Source organism: Topomyia yanbarensis, chromosome 1, assembly GCF_030247195.1.
Source record: "Topomyia yanbarensis strain Yona2022 chromosome 1, ASM3024719v1, whole genome shotgun sequence".
NCBI classification, from domain to species: domain Eukaryota; kingdom Metazoa; phylum Arthropoda; class Insecta; order Diptera; family Culicidae; genus Topomyia; species Topomyia yanbarensis.
In genome coordinates, this window is record NC_080670.1 from 27,046,314 (window position 1) to 27,070,896 (window position 24,583).

General features: G+C 41.0%; 1 protein-coding gene across 6 annotated transcripts in view; it reads right to left on the reverse strand.

Annotated features, from left to right (window-relative positions):
* The window catches only part of LOC131677154 (ecotropic viral integration site 5 ortholog), an 83,249-nt gene extending 58,666 nt beyond the window's left edge, over positions 1-24,583 (reverse strand). The window contains exons 1-2 of one of the 6 annotated variants that reach the window (XM_058956823.1): positions 24,111-24,581; positions 23,526-24,044 (exon numbers count right to left, since the gene is read on the reverse strand). The gene's annotated coding sequence lies outside the window, so the exon portion shown is untranslated. Of the gene's footprint in view, positions 1-23,525 lie in introns of all 6 variants that reach the window. The other 5 variants (XR_009303293.1, XR_009303292.1, XM_058956827.1 and 2 more) reach the window with 5 other exon arrangements.

Genomic DNA, 24,583 nt, shown 5'->3' on the forward strand with positions numbered 1-24,583 from the left:
GTTAGACCAAACACTGACTAAATAGGCGCGAACTTATTGTTTGCTAAGAAAACTCATGGGTTGGTTAGTTTATACGTTTCCTGTTGCTGCTTTTAGTGTCCACCTCGGTGGGCATACAACTCCATTATAATTCACCGGTGATGTACCCAGATGCCAACATCCGAACGTAATTCGTCAGCTAAATGGTTGTAAACATCGACCAACACGAGTCAGTAACCCCAAACAGACGGCACCTAGTCAAGTAACGTGTCTGTTTTTTTCTATCAAATTACGTTTTAGTTGCGGCACACTTCTAATTCAAATCACTTAAACATCAAAAACACCCAATGCTCCAGCCGCTCCATCGAATCTTCCAAATATCTGCTTATGTTTTTTCCTTGCACCCTAGCTCTACCTACTTGAAAAGCAAACTCGCAACTTCGAACAGCCACATACAAAGTCAAAGTACCTATAGGCACCTCTGCGAATGATGCACGATTTCGCTGTTTTGTTGTGCTTTACTGTTTCCACATACAGGCGCAGAGGGGACCGTTGCATTCAATCTCCCCCTTCAACCAGCCAGCGAACGGTATAATAAATATAGCTGAAACATACTAATACTAAGTCACTGGCGGCTACTGCATTGATGCACTACGGTCACTGATTTTTTGGACTTAACGCGCTCTGGCTTAGTTATGCTGGATCGGCCGTAGCATTGTTTTGAAATGTTGAATTATCTCCAATCTCCTCTGGGAAGCAACGAAAATGTAGCTCAATGAAATACAAGTTAAAAAATATTTCAAAAGGGCGTATCGAACATATTTGAATGATTCTATCAGGACGGATTCAGAAAAAAAATTTCGGGAGGGGTCTGAACTATCGATTTGAAATGAGAATTGTACAATACGTTATACGTAAAAACCTCATTTAATGAAAATTTGTTTTAGTAGTCAAATTCGGTTGGAAATTATTTTGAGATTGAAACTAATATAAAATTTCTCAAAGCTTTGCTCCTTTTTGTTGGAACCTCCCTAGTGACTGTGATGACGAATAACAAATTTTTTGCGCCCGGCCAAAAATTTCAAAAGGACCCGCAGAGTGCTTCCCAGACATTGCTGTTGCCTGCTTGTTTCGCTTTTCTTCTCCTGTTAGCTGTGATAGAGGGCATTCCTTGCTCGGATTATCCTCCACAGCGAGAGTGATCGGTGCTTTTGGATTTTTGTCATTAGCCGGGGAAGTGAAATTCTACACCTATATTAATAAACAAGACGGTTAGTTTAGGTAGCTCAGTACAGTGGTGTGTACTAAACGGTGAATGTGAATAAATTTTGGTAATTGATACCTGGACGAGTTGCAAAAGTAATGGAAGAGTTTATACTTGTCTCATTTCAGCTCAGCATATAGGTCTGGTTCGAACGTATACTCGTTTTTCTACAAAAGCCTATGCCACGTCAGTTAAAATCTCCAAAACCCTATTATTGCATCTACCAATTCTTGGTGGTGAGAAGAAATATACTTCCATATACAAAGCTGATCGACTGAGTCCATCCTCATTTCTCCATATGCAATGGCTTAGTTAACTAACAGAAGCAAACATGCTGAATTTGTCAGCAGTAGACAGAAAATGATGTATCTGTCTTGTCTGTGGAGTAGTTCCGAAGGTAATGTGGTGATTTCATTCAACATCAACACAGCTAACGGTTGCTTCATCATGTCGGGATCCGAGTAAACATGCACAGATGAATTCCAAAGAGGCAATATCATCAGATCTTCCAGCAGGAATCTACCATTTATGAACTTGGGTAGCTGACGGGTTTGACCACACCACAGTAAAAATTATTGTGTAATTTTACATTTCTTTTCATGTACTTATTCGGAGCATTAAAATAGATGTAACTCGTGTCAAAAACATAATCGTTTGAGGCATCAAGTAAACCCTGAAAAAAAATCTTCAAACTGAAGTCGAAGTTCTGTTCAACAAACAAACTGTTCATTAGTGCACATTTTTTTAACGAAGTGTACACAACACTAGGAGTCAGTCGAAAGCATAAAAAGGAAAATGAGAAAAAAAAACACTCCACTATGCAGAGAAAAGAAAGGTAAACATGGTGTAACCGAAAACCCAACAAATCAATCGCATTCGTTGAGACGTATTTATGAGGTGGAAGTACCGCATCTCGAGTGGCCGAGAAGCCAGAGGGTGATCCCATTAGTCTGTCCGGTTCGGCACAGATATATCTATCCATATCACCGCTCGGAACGCGAGATGAAAATTGATTATGCGCTATGAATAGGGCGAGTGGCCATATTTTAGGTTTTCGTTTTCATCTTATACGGAAATTATGTACCTACATAGATAACCAAATTGCTGCAGTGTACACTGAATGGCCGAAGAAAAGTTATCCACTGCGCTAGACATATAGAAACCCGGGTGCGGTCCGATTGTAGGTGCTTCGAAAGCATACGGTTTTGTACTGTCCTGTTCTGTGTTGAAGTTGGAGCATGGTCCAATTCTGATAATGGCTATTTTTGTGGGTCAATATTTGTTGATGGCATCCGGCTGGACGTTGAAAGCATTCTGGGAAGCTTTTCTCAAACGATGGAGAAGCATTTTTTTTCTATGTGGGATTCTATGTCGAGTAGTCTGCCTTACTGAGAAAGTAAGATAACATAATGATAATCGTGTTAAACATTATATGAGAATACTTCTAAACATTGAGTAGTATTGTAGTTCGATACATGTCAACTTTTGAATTCAACTGGGCCCGTGTATTGAAGTAGAACATTTCCTGGATCCAGTGGCGTAGCCAAGGAGGAGTTTTGTGGGTTAAACGACCCTACAAACCAAACTTAATGCGATTAGTTGACGGCGCCGGTGGTTGAGTGGTAAGCGTACCCGCAACCCATCCCAGTTGGCCTGGGTTCAATCCTAGCCAAGGTCGTTGAGATTTTTCTGAGGTGAAAAAATCTGTGGTCACATCTTTCTTCGGAAGGGAAGTAAAGCCGTTGGTCCCCAGTTCATGAGTTTGATGGATCGATATCTAGTGCAGATAGTGGGGTCACCTATCTGGCGTCGGTCATTCAGAAATAGAATCCAACATCTGTCTTACTAATAAGTATCCTCCTCCCGTTATACTTGTGGAGTGCGCAGTAGTATATACGGCCTCTCGATAGTAAAAGCAAGTATCGGACTAACATTCCTTCGCTTCCCTACCGCGAACTACATTCGGGTCGGCGGTATTGATCAATAAACACTAGGATTACCAGGAATTGCACATTGAAAGATGTTTCGCTACTCTCAAGCATAATTATATACTGATTCCCTGTGCAACTTCAGCTAATCCAGATCGATACTGAGTAGCAGCCAGGGGTGGTCGCACAAGCTCAAGATCCAAACGAAAATTAATGAGCTTGGGTAAAAAATATATTTATGCTAACTAATTAAATTAAATGTTTATTTATCCCTTTATGGGCAGCTAGGGCCGAGGGTGGTGGCTAGCGGGTTTCATACATCCTTGACCTGACGGACAAAGCTATGGTGCCTTGAACACAGGCAACGCAGATCCAAGGCCATCATTGAAATGATAAGTTCTGCGTTTGAGATGTACTTCCCCCGGTTGCCAGACGAATACCTGTAATTATTACTTGTTGCTTTGTATGTATGAATCTAATGTTCAGTCCTGGGTGGTGTATGCGTGGAAGGTGTGGTTTTTAGCGTTCGAGTCCAGGAGTGCATATCTGTCTGGGTTAGTGTGGGCGTTTACTAATTGTGTAATAGTGTGATCGCTAAAGGCTCGAGCATTTGATTGCCAGCGTGTCTCCAACTTTGCGTGCATAAATCCGATTTTAGATCCGTGTTGCCATTCACACATTCACGTGTACACTCAAGTTTTTTTTACGCGGTTTTTTGCGCGGTATTTTTTTACGCGGTTTTTTACGCGGATTTTGAAATTTACGCGGTTTTCATTTACGCGGTTTTTGAAATTTATGCGGTTTTAATTTACGCGGATTTTGGAATTTACGCGGTATCCATCAACGAGGTTCCCTTTATTGCGGATTCTTACATTTAAGTGGTCTTCATTTACGCGGATTTTGAAATTTACGCGGTTTTCATTTACGCGGATTTTGAAATTTACGCGGTTTTCATTTACGCGACCTGTATCCCCCGCGTAAAAAAAACCTGAGTGTGTTCTCGAACGATCGCGCGCGGACCGTGAATCTAATAATTAATTTTCAGTGTTTGGTAGAGGAACGTGTTGTCTAGTGAATATGAGCATCATTCCCGATCGGTCCAACTGAAGGCATGAGTCTAGGCTGATCGAGAGTAGAGAATTCCGAACGTAGCCGGTCTATGATCGCGCGAGTGGTGGGTTAATGCTTGAGACCGCGGTTGTAAAGTTATAGGTGCTGAAAAGTTCACTTAAGTAAAGGGGTGTTGGCGAAATTGCGAGCGTGGGTGTGTGTGGATGATTGAAATTGTAATGTAAGTTCGCGTTTTTGACCAGGTTTGTGTTATCGCGAAAGTTAGGGGCGTTTGCACGTTTTGGATGTGAGTGTATATGGGATAATATGCAATTGACTGTGCTAGTAAGTATCAGTATGAACCCAACTCAAGATACAGTAATAAAAGGAAAAATAACATGCCGAATGTTTCTTTTTTTAGGTCACTAACCGTGCATTGAAGAATGCTCAAAAACTCTGAACTAGGCCCCGTCGAGTCCAGTCTGTCCGTCTCGTCCTGTCGTGTCTGGGATTTCCAGGTTACATGCATTCACCAGATGAGACTAGCTTATGTCAGCTTACTTGTGCACTGGTTTCGTAGAATCGAGGCGATCATCGAAATGATAGATCCTACGAGTGAATGCACTTGGCCCAGTCACCTGTCAAGCATTTGTGTGTGTTGAGATATGTGTGGAGCCTGTAAATAATATTTTAATACGAATAATATTTAATACTTTAAAATAAGAAATGTGTAATATACTACTTGCGGTTGTTCTAAAACCTGGCGACGTCCGATGGCAGAGAAGAATCATTGTTGGCAGCAATGTTGCGCTTCTTGGATGTATGAGCTCGAAAAGGTCATCACAAGAATATAACGCATGAGACCGAAAATAAATAAAAAAAAAATAAAGAGAAGAGTTAGTATTGTTATTGAGTATTAATAATATGCCGATTTTTTTCGAGAGTTGTCCTACTGGAACTGTAGAGCTAATTGATTTAATTAAAGCATGGACCTAGACTTCTGGAATCGAGGATAGAGACTTCCGGACGCGAACGATTCATGAATGCGCGAGTGCGGGGCACTGTAGGTTCACGCTTGAGACTGCGTTTGAGTGATTACAAGTGCAAAGACGTTCATATTATCACCGGGATGTTATAATGTCTGGAAGAGCGCGAGTATAGGTTGCGTGGATGGTCGCGAAGGGCTCAAGCATTTTTATATTTGTTTGTCGCGTGTATGTGACTTTGTGTGTATGCATTCGATTTTTATGTAGTTTAGTGGATATGAGCATTATATTTTTGATTGGTCCACCTGAAGGCATTGGACTTATGCTACTAGGGCCGAGAATAGGGGATTCCGGACGAAACGGATTCATGATCGCGCGAACACGGGCATTTGGAGGTTCACTCTCGAGACCGGGATTGTTAATTTATAAGTGCTAAATCATTCACTTAGTCACCAGGGTGTTATACTTTTTACGAGATCGTGGGTGTGTTCGTGCGTGGATGATCGCGAAGAACCCGAGTGTTTGTATGTGGACGTTTTTGTCGCGAGTATTAGTATGTAACTTCGCGTGGACACATTATTTTTATAAGCGTGTGGCCATTCGCATGTTCGCGTATTCTTCAACGATCGCACGTGAACGTCTTGTCTAGTTTTTATTTCTATTGGTCCAACTAAATGCATGAATTTGGGCTGCTATGATCAAGGGCGGAGACTTCCGGACGTGACCGATTCATGATTGCGTGAGCTTAGGTTCTTAGGTTCCAACGTTCACCTAATCAATCGCGGTGTTTGAATATTGGCGAGATCGCGGGCGTTCGTATTTGGTTTGTGTTATCGCGTAGGCCACGTTTGTTCGTTTGGAATGAGGTCCCTGCAGAGAGAATTGGGCCCTAAACCCACATTGTATATTATTTGACCATGGCAGTGGATAATAAAGGTCGCCAAGTTAAGTACTAAAATTGATCACAATGTAGCTTAACTAAAAAGAAAATAATCGTATCCCAAGTTTATGTGATACAATCACTGTAATACTGCTTTGGTGGAAAAGCCCCCGGACCACATCAAGGTACAGTATCATGCCGAGGGGCTAACTAATTAAATTAAATGTTACAATAATAATTATCTAATCAATCCCAAATCTATTGATCATTTTAACCATCATGAGACCGGAATTTGCGAGAATAGGATCTTGTAACTGATCTCGTAGTCGGGATACCATAGTTGTCAAATCATGTCAATGTCATAACTGCATGAGAAGACTCCGCGTTCTGAAACTAGATATGTGCGGGCGTAGAGGCTTCGTGATCGCGTGCATCATCGCGAAGGGCTCGGGCATTTTTACGTTAACGTGTTCAATCGCGTGTGCTAACGAGTATGTAACTTTGCGTGTATAAATTATATATTAAAACCGTGTGCATTTCGCATATTCGCGTGCGTTCTAGAATGATCGCACTCGGACCGTGAGTCTTAGACTAAATTTTTCGTGTGCGGTTCAGATTCTAGAAGACAGTGGGTTCTTCCATATCACTTGAGTTCAAAGTCATGTCGCCGTAAAAAAAGTGGTCTAGTGGATATGAGCTTTATTTTTTGATTGTTCCAACCGAATGTAGTGACCTAAGTTGCTAGAATGAAGGGTAAAGATTCCCGGACGTGACCGATTCATGATCGCGCGCGTTTGCGGGTTTGCGTTTGAGATTGCGTTTGTAACTTCGTAAGCACTAAAACGTTCACATAATTACCGGTGTGTTATCAAGTTAGCGCGGTCGCGGGTATAGGTGTGCATAGATGATCACGAAGGGCTTAAGCGTTCGTATGTTGACGTGTTTGTCGCGTGTGCTCGCGTGTATGTGACTTCGCGTGTATGAATTCGATTTTGAAACCCTGCGGCCATTCACATATTCGCGAACCGTCATTCTGATATTTCTAGAGAAAATTTAGAATAGGACGTAAGTAACAATGAGAGATTCTCTTTGGGGTCTTTCTCTTCTGTTCATTACTCGGCCATTTCAACATTTACTACTCTACTCTTTGCATAATATTCTAGTAAAATCCGTCGGCTTTCGATATGTACTGGAAAATTTGTGCAAAGTGTTGTAATGACGTCGTAATAAACGAAAGAGAAAGTAAACAAAGAGAGGCTCTCAATGTTACTTACGTCCTATTGAAAATTTTCTCTAGATTTAGTTTTCAGTGTACAGATCACATTCTGACAGGGAGTTACCCCATATCACTAGAATTCCCTGTCATGTCTCCATGGAACGCTTTATCTACTGGATATGGGAGTTTGTAGGTTGACGCTTGAGATCGCGTTGGTAAGTTTATGCGTGCTGAGACGTTCACCTTATCACCGGGGTGTAATCATGTTTGCGCGTTCGTGGGCGCAGGTTGCTTGGAAAATCGCGAGGGGCTCTAACGTGATTTTCTAACATATTTGCGTGTGTTCTTGAATGGTCGCGCGAACCGTGAGTCTGATATTAAATTTACGTTGCGAGGTTAAAATTCTGGCAGAGAGTGGGATCCCTTATATCGATAGGGTTCCCGGCCATGTCGCCATGAGACGTGTTGTCTAATAGGTATGAGCGTATTTTATTAATTGGTCCAGCTGATGGCATGTACCTAGGCTTCTAGGATCAAGGATAGACATCGGGCGTGACCGATTCGTAATCGCGTGAGCGAGGGCATTTTTGTAGGTTCCCGCTTGAGACCGCATTTGAGAATGTGTGAGTGTTAAGACGTTCACTATCACCATCTTTGCTGACCCAGCTGAAGGCGGGTGTAGAATGGTAGTATAGGACTCGAAAAGAAGAAATAAGAGACAATATACGAGAGACGCAATAGATTAGACGGGTACAAGATATAGCTGAAGTTATGATCATTACATGAAAGACATACATTATTACTTCAAACACTACTAATACTTGAATAGCCAACCACCACACATAGCACATCCTTTCTCAATTATCTATTTGTTACTGGTTGATTGTTGGTTATGAGCAGGTAAATTAAGGAAAGGTATAGAACAGAAAAAAGCTCACATCAGCCCTCCCGGCCTCCTCGATACACCACTATCGAAGCGTAATCAACATCTTGAAGCGGGCTTCTTATATAAATCAAACCCTGAGTAGTCATAATAATTGGTGGATTATTGACATGAGAACTAATTAACCTCTAGTATAATTTGGTGCGAATAGAAACCAGTATTCCCAAATGAACATCGAACACCATGTTCGCTCTAGTTCTGTGCTCATCCTACACCATCAATTCGTGTGCAAACTCGAGCGTGCTAATGCGTACCAAAACACGAGCATATGTTCGTCTGCACAACCGAACCCCATGTACGTACGAGGTGTTCGTACACACAGGTTCTTGATACTAGTTATCTCTTTCTCTCACCCATCATCACTAGCATTGACTCATTCTGTTTTGTGTGTGCCTTTCTTATGTACGTACACGATGTTCAAACCTAAGTTTGCACATTGTTCACTTGGGTTCGGTTTTCGATGCGAACCTGTACACAAAGGCAAAGCATGTTTGAGGTTGAACGCGTGTACGAAATTTTGTACACGGGTGCAAACTTGTCGATGTTCATGGGAAGACTGATAGAAACTAAAAAGGGTGAAGGTCCTTATATTTAGATAACTCTATTGAATCTATTTTGGCTTGAAGATGTTTACAATACCGTCAGTCCCATCAATCTGCGAGAGGGGTTAAAACTGTCTATCAACCCTTCCCACAGACATCTAGGCTCGATTCGAAACGTGTGTAAATACCCGCTACTGAAATTCTGATGAAATCAAACTCTGAAACACGTTTGGCAAACATTTGTAGATGGCACAGTGATCGACGCAGTGCAGTTGGAGTGCAGTTGTCAAATACGTGTAGCAAACAGTTGCGTAGATGGCAATAGTGAATAAATGTCTGTTATCTGTGCTCTTCCCATGCTTGTTGTTTAGCTTCCTGAATCACAATTCGGGATTTGTAACAGGTGTCACTGAATTCTTGCAATGTTGTTTGTTTTCGGTGTAGTTTTTTTGAAGCTTCCTTGTTTTTTTTTCTTTGGCCTTTGATAAGTACACCAATATCTGGGTTCTACCATGGTACTGCTCTTTGGTCTACGTGTCCAGTAGTTCGAGGGAAGCTAGCTGTTGCTGATTCCACATTCACTTTGATAAAATCTTTCACAGACAGGGTGCTATTCGGCGGCATTCGATTAAGGAGTTACTCTTTGTGCTTGCTCCAGTCTACTTATTCTTCAAGTCATCCTCTGCTTCTTCGTAGAGAGGTGGGTTGTTGCGTGGAACCCAATATGACGGGGAATGTGTCTCGGGATTCGTTGTCAACTGTCCAGATGAACTTATGAGCTATTTCTGAGGAAGTGTTCGCCTGGTCTATAGCCATTGTATTACCTGTTCCGGCATTGATTCTAGTATGTACCATCGTTTAGAATCGTTAAATTATGGTCGACAGTAAAACCCGCAATATTACGTCCTCTCAGATTCGCTTTTTGACTGACTCAAATTGGGTTGTGGGGATTGAAATCCCCATTAAAACGACAGGTCCTGTTACTTGAGTGAGTAAATTGATTGTTTCCGATAAGTTCCGGTTCGTTGGTTGTGGTAGGAATGTTGCGCGAATTAGGGCTTCCGCTAGAATTGCGATGGCTTGTACATAAACTACAATTTATCTCCTGGTTTGAAATACCAGTGCCTTACTTAAATTTGTGCTCCTAGTTATCGTTTCTTGGAGTGCAATAATTCTTGGATTACACGAGTTGACTAGTAGTTGAAGTTCAGTCTGTCTAGATCGCACTGCGCATATGTTGCATTGAATAGCGATGGTGTCGTTTTTGTTGTTTGTTGTGATGGAGTTGGTGTCACTTGCAGGGAAGGGTGTTAGTAGGTTTCCAGGGTTTTTGCTTGGTGACCATGTTGAAGTTAACGAATTCAGTTCATGTTGTCGCCTGTAATAGTATTAGAATGTTCTGGAGCAGAAGCATACTCAAAATCCCCTCGGTTACATACCTGCGAAGGCCTGTCCCCCGTATCAACAGCTGTCAGTGCAACGTCTTGTTGGCCTAAAATCTCAGCGGTCGGTTCTCTGATTAAATAACCATATCCTCCTTTACAACAAGAATGTTGTAATTTTATTGGTGCATTGTTGGGCGTAAGGAGTTTTTTTTCTTCTATCATGCTCAGGTTCTCCACTTCGTTTTGAACATTTTGTTTGGTGATAGGCAGATCGACAGATGTATCTACTGAAGCTTGATTCTGGCGGGTAAGTTTCTTCCTCATGTATCCTGAGGTGTTCGATTTGAGTTCGGTATGCCAGAAATAGTTTCGATCTAAAGTAGCAGTCTTTTAGTACATATTCCCTTTTCAAGAGCCGATTGCACGCCAAACAGAATAGCGAATATTTCTCCTTGGAATACGGTGCAATATCTACAAACCGAATGGGACTGCTCTAATCTCATATCACGACAGTAGACACCACCACCGGTTTGATTCTCTAACAAAGAACAGACACTGTAACAAACTACGCAGTCTTTCAATTGTGGCTTCACATATCCATACAGTCATTGCTCGCAAGGAGGATTTCTCACATTGTAGGTCTAAAAGAAAAACTACATGTTAAAGTAAGGTCACTGAGAGCAAGTATAAACTCGTCCGTATACTGATATCGGTTAGCAAGCATTCCATATATCAGTTCGTGATATTTAAACGCACTCCGTTACTCCGATAGGGTTAGAAATCTGGCATTTTCTAATCTTCTCAATAACCTGTATTTAAAATGCAAACTCAAACTACTACTAACTCACATTTTATATATATTTTTTTAACTCCATTGACGCTTCCTGACGAGCGAATATGCACGAAACGAAAACCAATGTTGCGAATCGCGAGCTAAATAAATACGTTTTCGTCCCTCACACTGAACTTTCCAATAATTACAAACCCTCGGCGATCACTGGTTACCGTTGACTGTGTCCCAAATCAAACCATCAGCATTCGGTTTCGCAAAAAAAAACGAGAAAAAAAGCAATCCACAAGTTATTAGCAAATTTTTGCTATGCCGTTGAATTTTTGCGCCGCTCAAATTTCCACTTTCTTTCCGATGCATTTCGATGAAGAAGCTTCAGTGATTATGGCTAGATGCCACCAAGACCATATGTACAAACATCGCAAACGGTGGTGTCAGTACACTCCATCGAGTTTCCAAGCATCACGTTGCACCGACAGAAAAACCAACCATACACAGTACGAATTGGACTCTGCTGCACCGAGATGATCGAAAAAAGTCCCATATTACAGCCCCACCTCTTCACACCATCGGCCAATAAACTACTCACGTACACCTTTGGAGAAAAAAAAATAAAGATGTAAATAGAGAAGAAGAAATTGGTGGAATGACGAGGAAAATTGCCACGATAATTGGTGTTAATTAATTCAGCACGATGCTTCGTCGAGTTCCATTGCATTGTGGAGTGAACCCAACGAACCTCCTCTCCCACCTACCTACTGGTAAACGATGTGAAGTCGTCAACTGGAAGAAAGTTATTACCGCAAAACATGACTACCGCGCACAAGGGCAAGTGATTCTTTGCCCCACCAACAAAATTACTTTCACTTCGTAAACTCAGCGGGATCTATGCTGTAGAATTAAACTGACTAGATTAAATCATCTCTAGCAGCAGAGTCGGCTGATTCACGCTAGTTAGCGAGCTGGGAACGACGTTACCTGATCAGATCCACCGACGAAATCAATTAAATTGAAATTGGTATTGCAGAAACTACCTGATGGAGTTGGGGCCCATCATAAGCAGTGGAAAATTGCGGACATTTAAATCTTTCTTTCCTATTCACCAAATTTTCTAGTTCATTTAAAATCTGCTCCATAATGGCCCATTTGAACTGAGGGTCGTTTGTATTTGCATAACATGGTGAGAAATCGTGTTGAACCGATTTGTATAGTTGATTTCGATAAAAACTATCTGCGGCCCACACTCCATCAATTAGGAAATCTTTCTTCATACACGTAATCTAAACCGTCCAACAATAACTTTGTTTAAAACAATAAAATTGCCACGAAGTAAAAATGGTAGCACGTGTAGCGCGTTTTGTTGAACCATCGCACACCTCTACAAATAGCATCGAACGCGACGAGAACACATTCCGGCTCTTCCACGAACGCTGGCCTATTCTCAATTGCAGAAAAGCTGTGACATCATTGCAAACATTGTCCATCATTTGCGAGCCAGTTCACCACCCGCGTTCGTTCGTTCATTGGTTCGTTGGTTGGTGGATTGTAGGCAGAACACTAGCACTAGCAGAAAGCAGAAGAAGAAACGACCTTTCGAATTGAATCATTCAGCCAGCATTTCCTCCTCCGCGGTGGTATCGCTGTGTAGCTCTGTCCGTACCTCATGCAGTACGAAATGTGTGTACGGGAAGATGGGGCAATGTCAGTATATAGTGTCTTTTTCTTCATTGACCAGCTTACACTTTTTTAGTGACTTATTAAAATCACTACTTCCTATTAAAAAAAGCACAAACACCGTTATCATCGATCGACGCAAATGATGCCGGAAATCCAAAAAGCATGTGAGCTTTTGGGATGATAGTTTCAATTCTTTGCACACCAGATCTACATATTGTATCTTCGAGCTCTGTCTTCATTCCATCTAGCGCCACAAACGCTTCGGATCTTTTTCGGCTATTCTGACTCGTTCAGCGTCATAAAAAGCAGCTCAAAGAATTTAACGTCATGTGCAAGCATTATCTAGCACAATTCGTTATGTTTCACTGAATCGTATCACTGATGAGATGACGAGTTCGCAACTAGTATTGCAGTAATTTACCCGGAGCTTTTCGTAGGGTAAAAATCACCAAACTTGTTTCAATAGTTGCGTGCAAGATTCAGGCTGATAAACAGAATACAGGAGAATATCGTGTACTGCCAGACACTCCCGACTTTTTGAAGCTGAATCGCGAATTCATACTTTCCAACGGTCTGACCGGTTTTCAGTTTTCTAATAGCCTTTCGCACTTCGTCTGGCGAGGGTATATCCATAGCTTATTCACAGGCACGTAGCCAGAGGGGGGGCTAGGGGGCTAAAGCCCCTCCCGAAATTTTTCAAAAATGAATTTCAAAAACCGGCGATGTTTAACAAAATTTGTTGCTCATTTGGTTTGAACAAATCTTTGAGAAAAAGTTGAAGAAGGCTATTTCTAACCACCAAAGGCAATGGTCACGAAATTCAGTCACTTTATGCTTTTGATCGAGCCAGTGCGACGCGAACGATAAAAATAGTAACTTTTATATTGTGTGTCTTGCCTAAAGAATAAAAGAAACTGTTACTATAATTGTTGCTGTAGTAATCTGTCGAGAAGCAAGAAGTGGTGCTCCAGCCAAATACGGTGATTATAAAATTATTGATGATTCGCTTAGGACCGAGTATTCATAATGTGGAACATTTCCTGAAGGTGTAAATGGAGGTTGGACTTTCGGAAGCGAGTTCTACCATGTCAGGCATTTAGCGCTCAACAAATTAGCCCAGATGAAACCATTCATTTCGAACAACTTAAAACACATGGTTGAAAGTGACAATGCTATAATTAAGATCCTCCTATATATGGACGATGAGAACATCAATGTTCCGCTACAAGATCGGATATCGCTTACTCGCAGATTAATGTCATATTTGGGATAAATGGAATCCATTCGGAAGGATAATTATTGAGAGCGAGAAGCAAGGAACAAATCAGACATTCGCAAACATAAAGTCAAAATTGACGAATTGACATAAAGTTTTGCAAAAGTTTCACAGGAAACGGATAATTTGCTGTGATTTGAAAACAGACAACTCTAAAAGAAAGCCTCTTTTGAAAATTAGATGTAAGTGCGATGTGTTCTCTTCCATGTGTCGGAAGCAAGTGATGCTGAAATTATTAAGCTCACTTGTGTTTATAGTTTCTAGTTATTTTGGTGGTGATATATTTACCTAATTTTACGTAAATTAGAAGCATTCAGAATCAGTGCTAAGTAATTTTCTTTCGATTAGTGAACAAGTTCTGAGCAGTTTCGCTCAGTAGATTAAATTCTGGGTAGTTTTCATTAGTAGATTAAATCATTGAAATATATATTTTACATTGTCCAAAAACCCATGAAATCCGAAATAATACCTTCAAAAGTTCAAATATAATATTTACTTAATCTAGGTAATCTTCTCAAGTTCCAACGGTTTTGCAAAATTCTGAACGTCAATGAGCTAATGAACTTATTCTTGCATTGTAGTGGAATCAGTAGTTTTTTGCACTCACTTTACATTTTGACTTTTACTATAGTTTCAGGGATCTAGGAAAATCAGTCTACGATATTTTTAATTCGTAAGTCCAATGATATGAAAGTATCTAAAAAGAATCTACTTAAATAAATAAATAGATAGTTATTCTCAGTTGCCTGATAATATTGTCGAAGATAGCGTTTAACCCATTCCCCACGAGAGTCAAATGAAAAACATGTGTTTTTCTCAGGATTATAATTACGCATACTTCGGATGAAGTCACAGAACTAGTAATAGTAGCCTGATCATGAAAATAGGAGTTGAAGTTCACTTTGTTCGGACATTCTTTGCAACGATAAACTTGGATTTCATACTGATATATTCCTATCCATGGAGACAACCTTGACGTTGGTTTCGTTCTCCTGTTTAGCAAATGCGTGTAAAGTTTCGTTAGGCGGGTTTTTGGATATTTTTGTACTCATTCCAATTTAGCGTCTTCTACACCTTGTAAACGTGTAGTCTAGAATGCGTAGCATTTTCAATCAGCCCTAAATACTTTGATCTCTTGATGAATCTTGAGAGAAATTTCTAACTTATAAACTAATGATAATCAAATTTAATTCGTCGATGCACTATAGCTTTTCTTGTAACAGACAACATATTTTTAGGGTTTTTAGTGTCTATTGTCTTAGTTATGGAATTGTTTTCACTAAGAACATTTCATAATTACATTCAGTTTACTGTGACTATCTCAAGTCATCAGAATTTATACATTTATGCAATAATTTTCAAGCCCCTCCCGAAACAAAATCCTGGCTACGGGCCTGCTTATTCATCATACTAAATCTTTATTTGCGTTTTCGACGCTTTTTCGTTCGTTTACTAATAACTCGAAGTGCTCCTTCCTCCTGGCCGCCACTCCTGTATAATCTGTCGGAAGATTCCCGGGGCGTCGTTCGTTGCCAAACTTTCCCTTGATTTCACTAGTTTCGATTTCGCGTACCTACGTTTCTTGCGCGGATGAAGTTTTCTTTTGGGCTGCCGCTGCAATCATTCGGCCTCTAGCCTGGCTTTTCTCATTCGTCGCCCTTTGCCACGAAACGTCTAACCAGTCGTTCCGCTGATAACCGGGCAGAGATACCCAGTTGGTTGATTTGTAAGCACATTTCGCCATTCTGGTGTCTCCAGAAAGGCTTCCAAATATTCTTACGTGCTACAGATGTGTGCGGCTGCGGCGAGATAGATAAATCTTTTTTTTTGAAGTAGAATACTTCTAACGTTTCAATATGGAGTCCCGTTTCAAAAATTTCAGTTGAGAAATTTTCCCAGATTTGAAATGCGAATATCTTCCGTTCTACTGGACGAAATCGCAATATTTTTGCACTATCTGATCGGAAATTTGTGCACGTATTTCGTATTAAATTTCGGAATTACTGCGACTACTATAAATAAACCAAAACAAGGATTTTCAGAAAACAGCGAGGAAAATGCGCAATTTGCCAGCATATCCCGCGCGGAGCCGTCAAAAAGGAGCATGTAAGCGTTTCATTACATACGGGAATGTTATATATACAGGTCACGCGAGCTTGTTTTGTATCAGTGGGTGCTCGCTTACCACACGAGCAACATGCTCGTCCGGACGGTACAATGAGCGGTATCATGTTTGCTTTCCCGTACCAAGTGACGCAAAGGTTCTTCGTGATAAAATCCAGGGAATCACCAAATCCGCCATTCGGCGTCTGGATCGTCGTGGTGGTGTAAAATGCAGCTTCGATTTAATCTACGAATGATGATGGTGTGCAAGAAAATGTCATCCGAGATGCCGTGACCTACACTGAACACGCCAAACGCAAAACGGCAATGAATGTCGTCTATACTCTGAAGCGGCAGGGACGCACTTTGTATGGATTTGGAAGTTGAAAAGGTAGAACTCACTTGTATCATTATAAAAAAGGCCCTTTTCAGGGCCACCAAAATCATTTCAAAGAATAAGTTTGCATTTTCTGTTTCATGGACTGTTTCTCCCTGGAGAGCAATTTATGTTAAACCCTAAATTATGATTTATTTCAGTACGCAAATTGCAAATATGGTCAGAAACAAACTGGAGTGAAGTGGAAAACATTTTTACTAGGCGCATTCAAAAAAGGTTTCAATTCTCAAACATTTTACCAAGGTGCCGTATTACATTACTCTCTTTACCCTGAGTGTTCGATAACCTCCGTATTGAAAACACAATTTCAATTTTGTTCTTTATCAAAAATATGTGGTCGACCAACGAAGGGGTGGAGCTACGAAAAACACATATTGAGGACAACACAAAAAAGGACGAGCTTACATTGTGCTGTAGTCAGGTATAAAAACTCAGCATGCTGTTGTTCACGATCAGTTCGTTTGCAGCATCAGCATGCAGCAGTTTGTTTGCAGCATCTCCCGCAAAATTCAAACCGTCGTCCGTTTGCTACTGCTAGAAGAGTTAGCCAATCACGCCGTCTTCGATGGCACCAAAACTATTACCATATACTCCAGCTCCAAGTAAATTCCGAACACTGCCCAAACAAAAGGCCCTTTTCAGGGCCATCAATTTATCGACAAAGAATGAAATTGAAATTTTGTTATTACAAGCATCAGAAAGTGGCTTGCCAAGGGTGAGCCACTTGTGAACAATACCGTCGCTTTCAAGTAGAATGGCACAAAATAAAAAAGTTATTTGTGTGATTTGTAGACAGGTTAGTGTAATGATTCAATTTACAAAAATGGAACGTTTTCTAACGTTTCGATATAGGTGCTCCGTTTCGGCCAGAATGTTGCCTGTTTTTCTAAAAGTGAAAATCTGCTATTGTACTGAATGAAAATCTTCGATTTTTGCGCTGATTGGAAATAGTTGTGACTAGTTGTGTAGAATGTTCAATTACTGAAAATAACAGATTTTGTGAAAGCAGTGGTTGGTCCATACAATTCGATTCAGAGCGAGCCAGACTAGTTTTCGTTGGAAGGTCCATCTCTGACAATAGAAATAAACTATTTTATTTTGAATTCAACTACAACTTCCTTGAAAACGCACAGCTAAAAAACTTTTGGGAAAAACGCGCAAACCTAAATTTTCCACTATAATAAAAACTAGTGCCCCCGCCGCACAGCATCATCAAGATTGATAGTTATTCAAGCCGGGTGGAAAGGGGGAGGGAGGTTGTAAGGCAATGGAAAATTTCATTTATAATAAAAATGCTTTATAATTGGCTGGTCCTGAAAAGAACTTGTTGGTTTGTGGTTTATTTTGGGTCACAATTTAGGCCCGCTCGATTTCTGATAGCTGTGAATTTTTCGCAGGGCGACTGTTTCTGTTCGGTAGCGATGAGGCTTCTTAACGCCAACCGTGACTGGGGCACTTTTACACGGCCTTCGTTGCCAACCAGCCCCCTGTCAAGGACGACGTCTCTGTACAGCCAGCATCACTGCCATGAAAGGCAAAACATTGATTTTGAACCGAATGATTAGAAGCTGTATTTAGTTACAAAATGTCAATTAAATTAAATTATTAAATCATCCCACGAGATGCAAAACGTCGTGTGGAATGCTTGAATATCGAGCATAGTGCCGAACATAATTCTTTGTTTGGGGCTTTATAGCTATAACACCCCATATATGTCGGTCGCTGTCAAACTCCATATATATGGTATAGGGTTGCCAGGGGGCTGTTGCCAACTGCTTGCGGGGAGCCTCCGGTGGACTTACGAGCGGTTTGTTTGGTACAGGCCATGTAGCGAAAAATGCTGATCTGCTACTTCTCTGATGCTGGTAGTAGGACGACGGTCAAACGCTCGTTTGCGTGCCTTCATTCATAAAAGTTCAACAATATTTTCAAAGAATGTTGCAAATTGTCAACTTGATAATTCCAAAAATACTCCAAATAAACTATGAATGTGCTAAAGTCGACAAAGTCGCATAGAAATTGCTTATTCCAGAGCAGAATTTACCGGTCTAAAGTGTATTCTACTTCACTCCGGTTATGTCTCTGACATTACCCACCCATCTTTTTGTTATCGCTTTAGACCTGAAGTGGTCCATCTCGCCGTTCGTTTTGTTCTTGGTTTTCGATGTTCAGTTGTCTATGCGTTAGAAGTTTACATCTGCTTCTTGTAGAAAACTTGTGATTCGTTTTAATTCATCCGTTTTGTTTTCCTCGAGTATATTTTTCAATGATTTTTTGCTGTCTAGAATTTTATAATATGATTTGGTCATCATCCACTTTACGCGCAGTCGTATAGTATGTGCGCGATGATGTTGTTTGGTATCCTCTTACCCAGCTGTTCCAAATTTCTTTCTTGGCTAGCTTTAAGATGTCTCCCAACGTCAGCGTTTCGAAGTTGTTTTGCGGGTAAGCAGTAGTTTGTACCGCCAGCATGTCGGCTTTCTCGTTACCAATTATACCGACGTGACTTGGTACGTATTGGACACTTATCTGGTTTTCGAGTTGCTAAGATTGATATAGCGATTTGATGATATCTAGAACTATGTGGTTTGTGTAAACCGCATTTCTATTTTTGATCGTTTCGCATGCACTTTTAGAAATTGTAGTTTTTTTTGTTGCACATGCGGATCGCTATGAGCTCCGCGTTTGTGATGCTTACGTTCGAGTTTATCTTGTTGGTTTTACTCATTTGGTCCTGTATGTCTAATGCGGCCGTTGTCACTCCGTTCGCATTTTTCGAGGCATCTGTATATATTTTGTTGAACTTTTAGTAATCGTTAGTTATCGTTTCTGTAGCCAATGCTTGCCATCTCGTGCCTGATATATTTTCCTTTTTAGCTTCATTGGTTAGTAGTTTCATTCTAACGTTGATTTCGCGATTTTTGGTTCTTTGTCCCTCGGTTCACATGGTTTCGTTGTAGCTCCTCATTTGGTACAGTATGTCCATGTGTTTTTCTGCCAATATCGTCATATACGCTTCGTTACTTTTTCTTCCAATACTTCATCGATGAACTTCCGGTTGGGGTTGAATCCGATAAAAAGTTTCCTTCTGTGCCAGCCACTCTACTCTTATTTCCATTATCATTGCTCCACTATCAGCTAGCATAACGTTGACTGGTGTTGACCTTAGGTATCGCATGGGCACTCTTACGTATGCATTCAGTACGAATTCTAATTTTCGTCGGTTTGTCGTTACCAGGTTTCAGGGTTTGCCGGTCTTTTTCTATTGCTTTTTATTCGTTATTTCTTCTATGTGCTTCCTATAGTTCATCCCACGGTTTACGAGAAATCCGAGCTGCTTATGCGTATTTTGCAGTTGTATATCTTCGTTCTGTAAGCGTAGTTTGATACTGGTATCTGCGATTTTGCTGAAATTAAATACCACACATTTCGTGAGGTTAATTAATGTTGCAGGCTTTGTCTAATTTTCTCCAGGTACCTATTTGCCTTGTCTACCACCTTGGTGCTATCTGCAGTCACTTCCACCGCAAAATCGTCCGCGAATTGTGTTAGTACTACGCCTGTTTCCTCGAAGGAATGTAAGCCAGCAGTGTACAAATTAAATAAAAGCGAAGATAGATAGATATTCTTAGGTACTCATATAGCCATTCGATTATTTCTTTTGGAATTCCTTCGTTCTGTAGAATTGTCAGCAGTTTTTGGCAGTCCACTGTGTCGAAAGCTAATTCCACGTCTAAGAAAATTGCGATGGTGCTTATTCTGTTATTTTTGGCTTCTTTAACTGTGTTAACTAAGTAATTTACACAACTAATTGCTGAGTGGGTTTTCCTAAATCCAAATGGCAGCTCCGGAAATAACTGTCTTTGTTCTGACATACTATATAGGCGACAGTGTTGATCGTCTTCCAGAAGACATTCATTAGCGTTATACCTCTTTTCCCTGACGCATCCATTGAGTCTTTGTTAGGTTTCTGGAGGAGTATTAGTTCGCTTTGTCTCCATTTTACCGAAATGTTTTTCGTGTGCCATTCCTCACCTAATTGATCACAAACTTCCCTTAGGATGTTTAATTTTAGGCCCTTTAGTAATCTGAACGATATGTCGTCTGGTCCTGGAGAGGAGCGGTAATTTTTCAAGAACAGAACTTTCGAGAATTCTTCGAAGGATAGTGGAGCTTCAGCTGGTTTATCATCTGAGGCCTGGTATGGTCCTAACGGAAAAACAAGCGTTGTGTTTTTTGCTTTATGTTTGTTCCATAAAGCGTTTAGCTAATTGGTGCGGGGGAAAATGTTCTGTCTTACTGTTAATGCCGTATCAATGTTTGGGATTATGTTCCAGATCTGTCCTGTTGGAGGAGATTCGTCAATTTTTTCTTTCATTTCTCGATCGTCCTTGCGTTTTTCCCTCCTAGCTTTCATTTTAAAAATTACTCTTGCCTTTTGTAGATCTATTTGCGTTTGTAAAGTTTTGTTCTTGTTAAACAGTTTTAGCTTCCTTCGTTTTTCGTCGTGCGCTTGATGTATTTCCTAATTCCACCATCTTTTTAGAGAGTTAGCTGTTTTGCTCTTTATCGTATAAGAAGCCTCAGGTAATTTTTGTTCAAAGATCTCTTGCATATCCGATGGATTGCTTATGCATTGCGTCTGGATTCGATTGATTTTTTCGATTGTTTTCTTTTGTTATGTTGACTTGAGTAAATAGATACGCTCTCCGCTGACATGTTTCTATTTAGATGTTCCGGTTCTGAGGTTGGTGATGGCAGAGGGGGCTTCCTGCCTGCTATCCCAGGCGAGCAAAACGTTTTTGAGCCTGCTGTACCTGATAATTTCTCGCATTCCAGTAGCCTCCGTATATACTATCAAAATGAACGTGGATTAAGGACCAAAATCGACGCATTTTTTCTAGCTTTTTCGGAAGCTGATTACGGCGGAATCTCACTGAATAACCAAATCTATTGCGCACAGCTGTTTGGACATCAATATGCCGTTTTTAGTAATGATCGGACTCCCTTGAACATCCGTAAGATTCTCGGTGGGGGCGTTTTGATAGCAGTATCGCTTAAACTAAACGCTGATATTGATGCGTGCAGTAATCGTCGAGAGTAAATTACAAAACTTACTGTAGATTTGTCAGGTTGACAGGAGGTGATTACATTGGCCCGTCGTCTTCGTTCATAAGCGCATGTTCGGCATTGGCTATGTACATGGATTCCCACGTGTTCAGGTGTGCAACTTTCCGCACACTTTTTACAAGTTTCACGCTGTCCCAGTCTATTGTTTGGTTGTAGGCTATATGTGTGCCACTACCCTGGAGTCATTGACTCTTTCTTGGTCAACAGCATTTCTGTGTTCTCGAATGCGGGCTTCGAGTTTTCGGCGGGTTTGATCTATGTATACTGCGGGGCAATCTCTGCAGGCGATTTGGTAGATCCCCGATTTTTGATCGGTTGGAACCTTGTCTTCTAGGTTACACAAGAGGTCTTTCAACGTGTTATCACTTTTGTATGCGACTTGGTAACCATGCTTTTAGGACAGTTTGAAAGGACTAAGTAATTTTAGATAAAACGGCTAGCAGATCCTTGGTTCCTATTTTTTATTCGGCTCTAACGTTAAAAAGTGGTGTGTTCCATCTCTCGTCGCGTTTTTGTGAGTGTGAATCGAATCCTTACGTTGGCACAGCCCCAAAAAACAATTTTTCAATACGCTTGTTGATATTCCGCAAAACGCACACAGACGCCTCCTGATCAAAGATTTGACGCGGTATCAATGTTAACGTAGTTCGATAGCGTAGCCCCTACACTCCTGTTATTCTATTTGAAGAATATAACCAGTCGAATCTGCAGTGGCGTTTCTCGGAGAGAAACATACCGTATGTTGACTAGCTGGTTTCGCATATGCCGGCTGCCTGTTGCGCACTCCTGGATGGGTTCAACCTACATGGGCTCTGAAATTAGATTTAAACGAACGTCTGTTGGATCCTGTTTTCGCGAATGATATTGCTCTACCTGTCACAGTAGTGTCGCCCATCGAGCCTCTGATTGATCTTGATGGTGATCAGTCTGCTCCTAGTATCCTAGGTTTGCATTCAATCTGCCTACTCAAATTGTCTATGAAGAACCTCCCGTCTCAAATTCTCTGGAATTTCTTTGTACCGTTTTTTTGTCAAATTGAACGCTATGTTCTTAATCACCAACTGACATTTTACTGATTAGGTCACCAGTATTGAGGAAGCTGTGGAGTATTTCAGCGCCGCTGTAATCCGTAGTTGGATCGACTGCCCTTTGGAAGTATTGCAGTTCCCGGTTGCCGTATTTCAAACAACTGAACGTCATAAGCCTCCTGTATCGCCACGAAAACTGCTTTCTGTACAATCATCATGGCAAGAGCACCGAAGAGAATCTTCGTCGAAATCCAAAACTTTTTTGAACGTTTGTCAATTTCAAAAGAAATGAAACTGATCTACCGCGCTCCATATTTTTAGGAAAATTCAGCTGACTGCACTAAAATCGAGAAGTGCAATTTGCTTGCAGTGTACTTTAAACAAGTATTCCAGGATTGTTCCGCCCCTTCGATCAAGATAGAAGAACAACGTGTGGGATGCCTTTTGATGTTTGATTTCAATATTACAGATACAACAGAGGACATGGTAGCGCCTGTCATGCCAAAATTAAATCTATCGTTTGCTACTGGTTCTGAAGGTATTCCGTCGTCGGTGCTAAAGCGCTATGCAGTAACTCCTTGTAATCCGCTGGCTATGCTGTTCAATCTTTCGATTCAGAAAAAGTAAGTTTCCTACACGCTAGAAATTTTCCACTTGCTTCCAGTTTTCCAAAAAGGCGACAAACGTAATGTTTTAAACTACCGAAGAATTACTTGTTTGTGCGCTTACTCAAAGTTTTTCTAAATAATTGTGAAAGTTATACAGATAACGCTTAAAACGCTCAGAATCGCTGTTTGAAACCTGTATATTCGATACAAAAGAAACTATACTTAAAGTTTCCTGTTTAAGTATAATTTTTACATATAATTTCATTTTGCCCCCCCAACCCCCATTTCCCGTATAACTAGATGGCCACACTGTATCCATTGTTTTCGTTTTTGGGGGGCTCACCTGTGTCAAAAAGCTGCACACGTCATATTTCGACATTCACATACACCAAAACCAGCAGAAAATTGGGTTTTAATGAAGAGAAACTTTGGTTCGTCTTCTGGCCCAACCAAAGTCTTCTTTACCTTCACCCGCGCGTTTGTTGTTGTTGGTGGTGGTGCTGCTGTTGCCAACGCTGCCAATAGTTTCTTCTGTTCGGGGTTGCGTTTGTTGTTTTTCGTTTTTTCTCTTTCTTGCTAAACGGTGGTGTTCCAAATGAAGCAGCTGATGTGGAAGTTAGGTTGTTGGATACGAAAAAAGCTCAATACGATTGCAAAACAAACCACGCACAGATACACAACATGGAAAACACGAAGCACTACACATTCGCGGTAAAAAATATCTTTTCACGGGTTTTTCCTGAGGATTGCAATCCTTTTTTTTATTTGGCACTATCCTGCTTCGGGCCGCCTGAATCTTTCAAAATTTATATCACTTTACCTCCACCAGAACCACATCACAAACCATTAGCCAAACTTGTCACTGAAATAAATTGCAAATTTTGCTTCCCATTTTCTTCTTTCTCGCAACAACATGCACTTTACTTACAGCTTTTTCTTCTGCACTTTATCCCCAACCACTCTCCTCTCAATTTATGGCCCACAAAGCGAAACTTTTCCTCAACACGCAATCCTCCCACTGTCGAAGTGGTTGGCTGCTGCACCTTCCGTCCGACAAAATAATTGGCACTCCCGAGCCCGGGGGAAAAATCCTATTCCCGAAAATCGCCAAGCACTTGTTCCTCCAAAATGTGACCAAACCGTTACTAAGCACGAAACGAAAACTGTACACGACAAAAGGGACCAACAATGCGAGCGGAATGATTGAAAATTTTCACTTTTGCTGATGACTACACGACTTTTGCTTATTGGAGGTTGTCTGTCTGACGGGGTCGACTCTCTGCAACAATCCAACTCCACCACTGGTACGGTTCTGCTGCTGCTGCTACGCTGCTGGACATGCACGGGCTTTCGTACGGGTTTTTTGCCAAGTGCTTTGCACTCGCGAGAGAGATTTTCAAC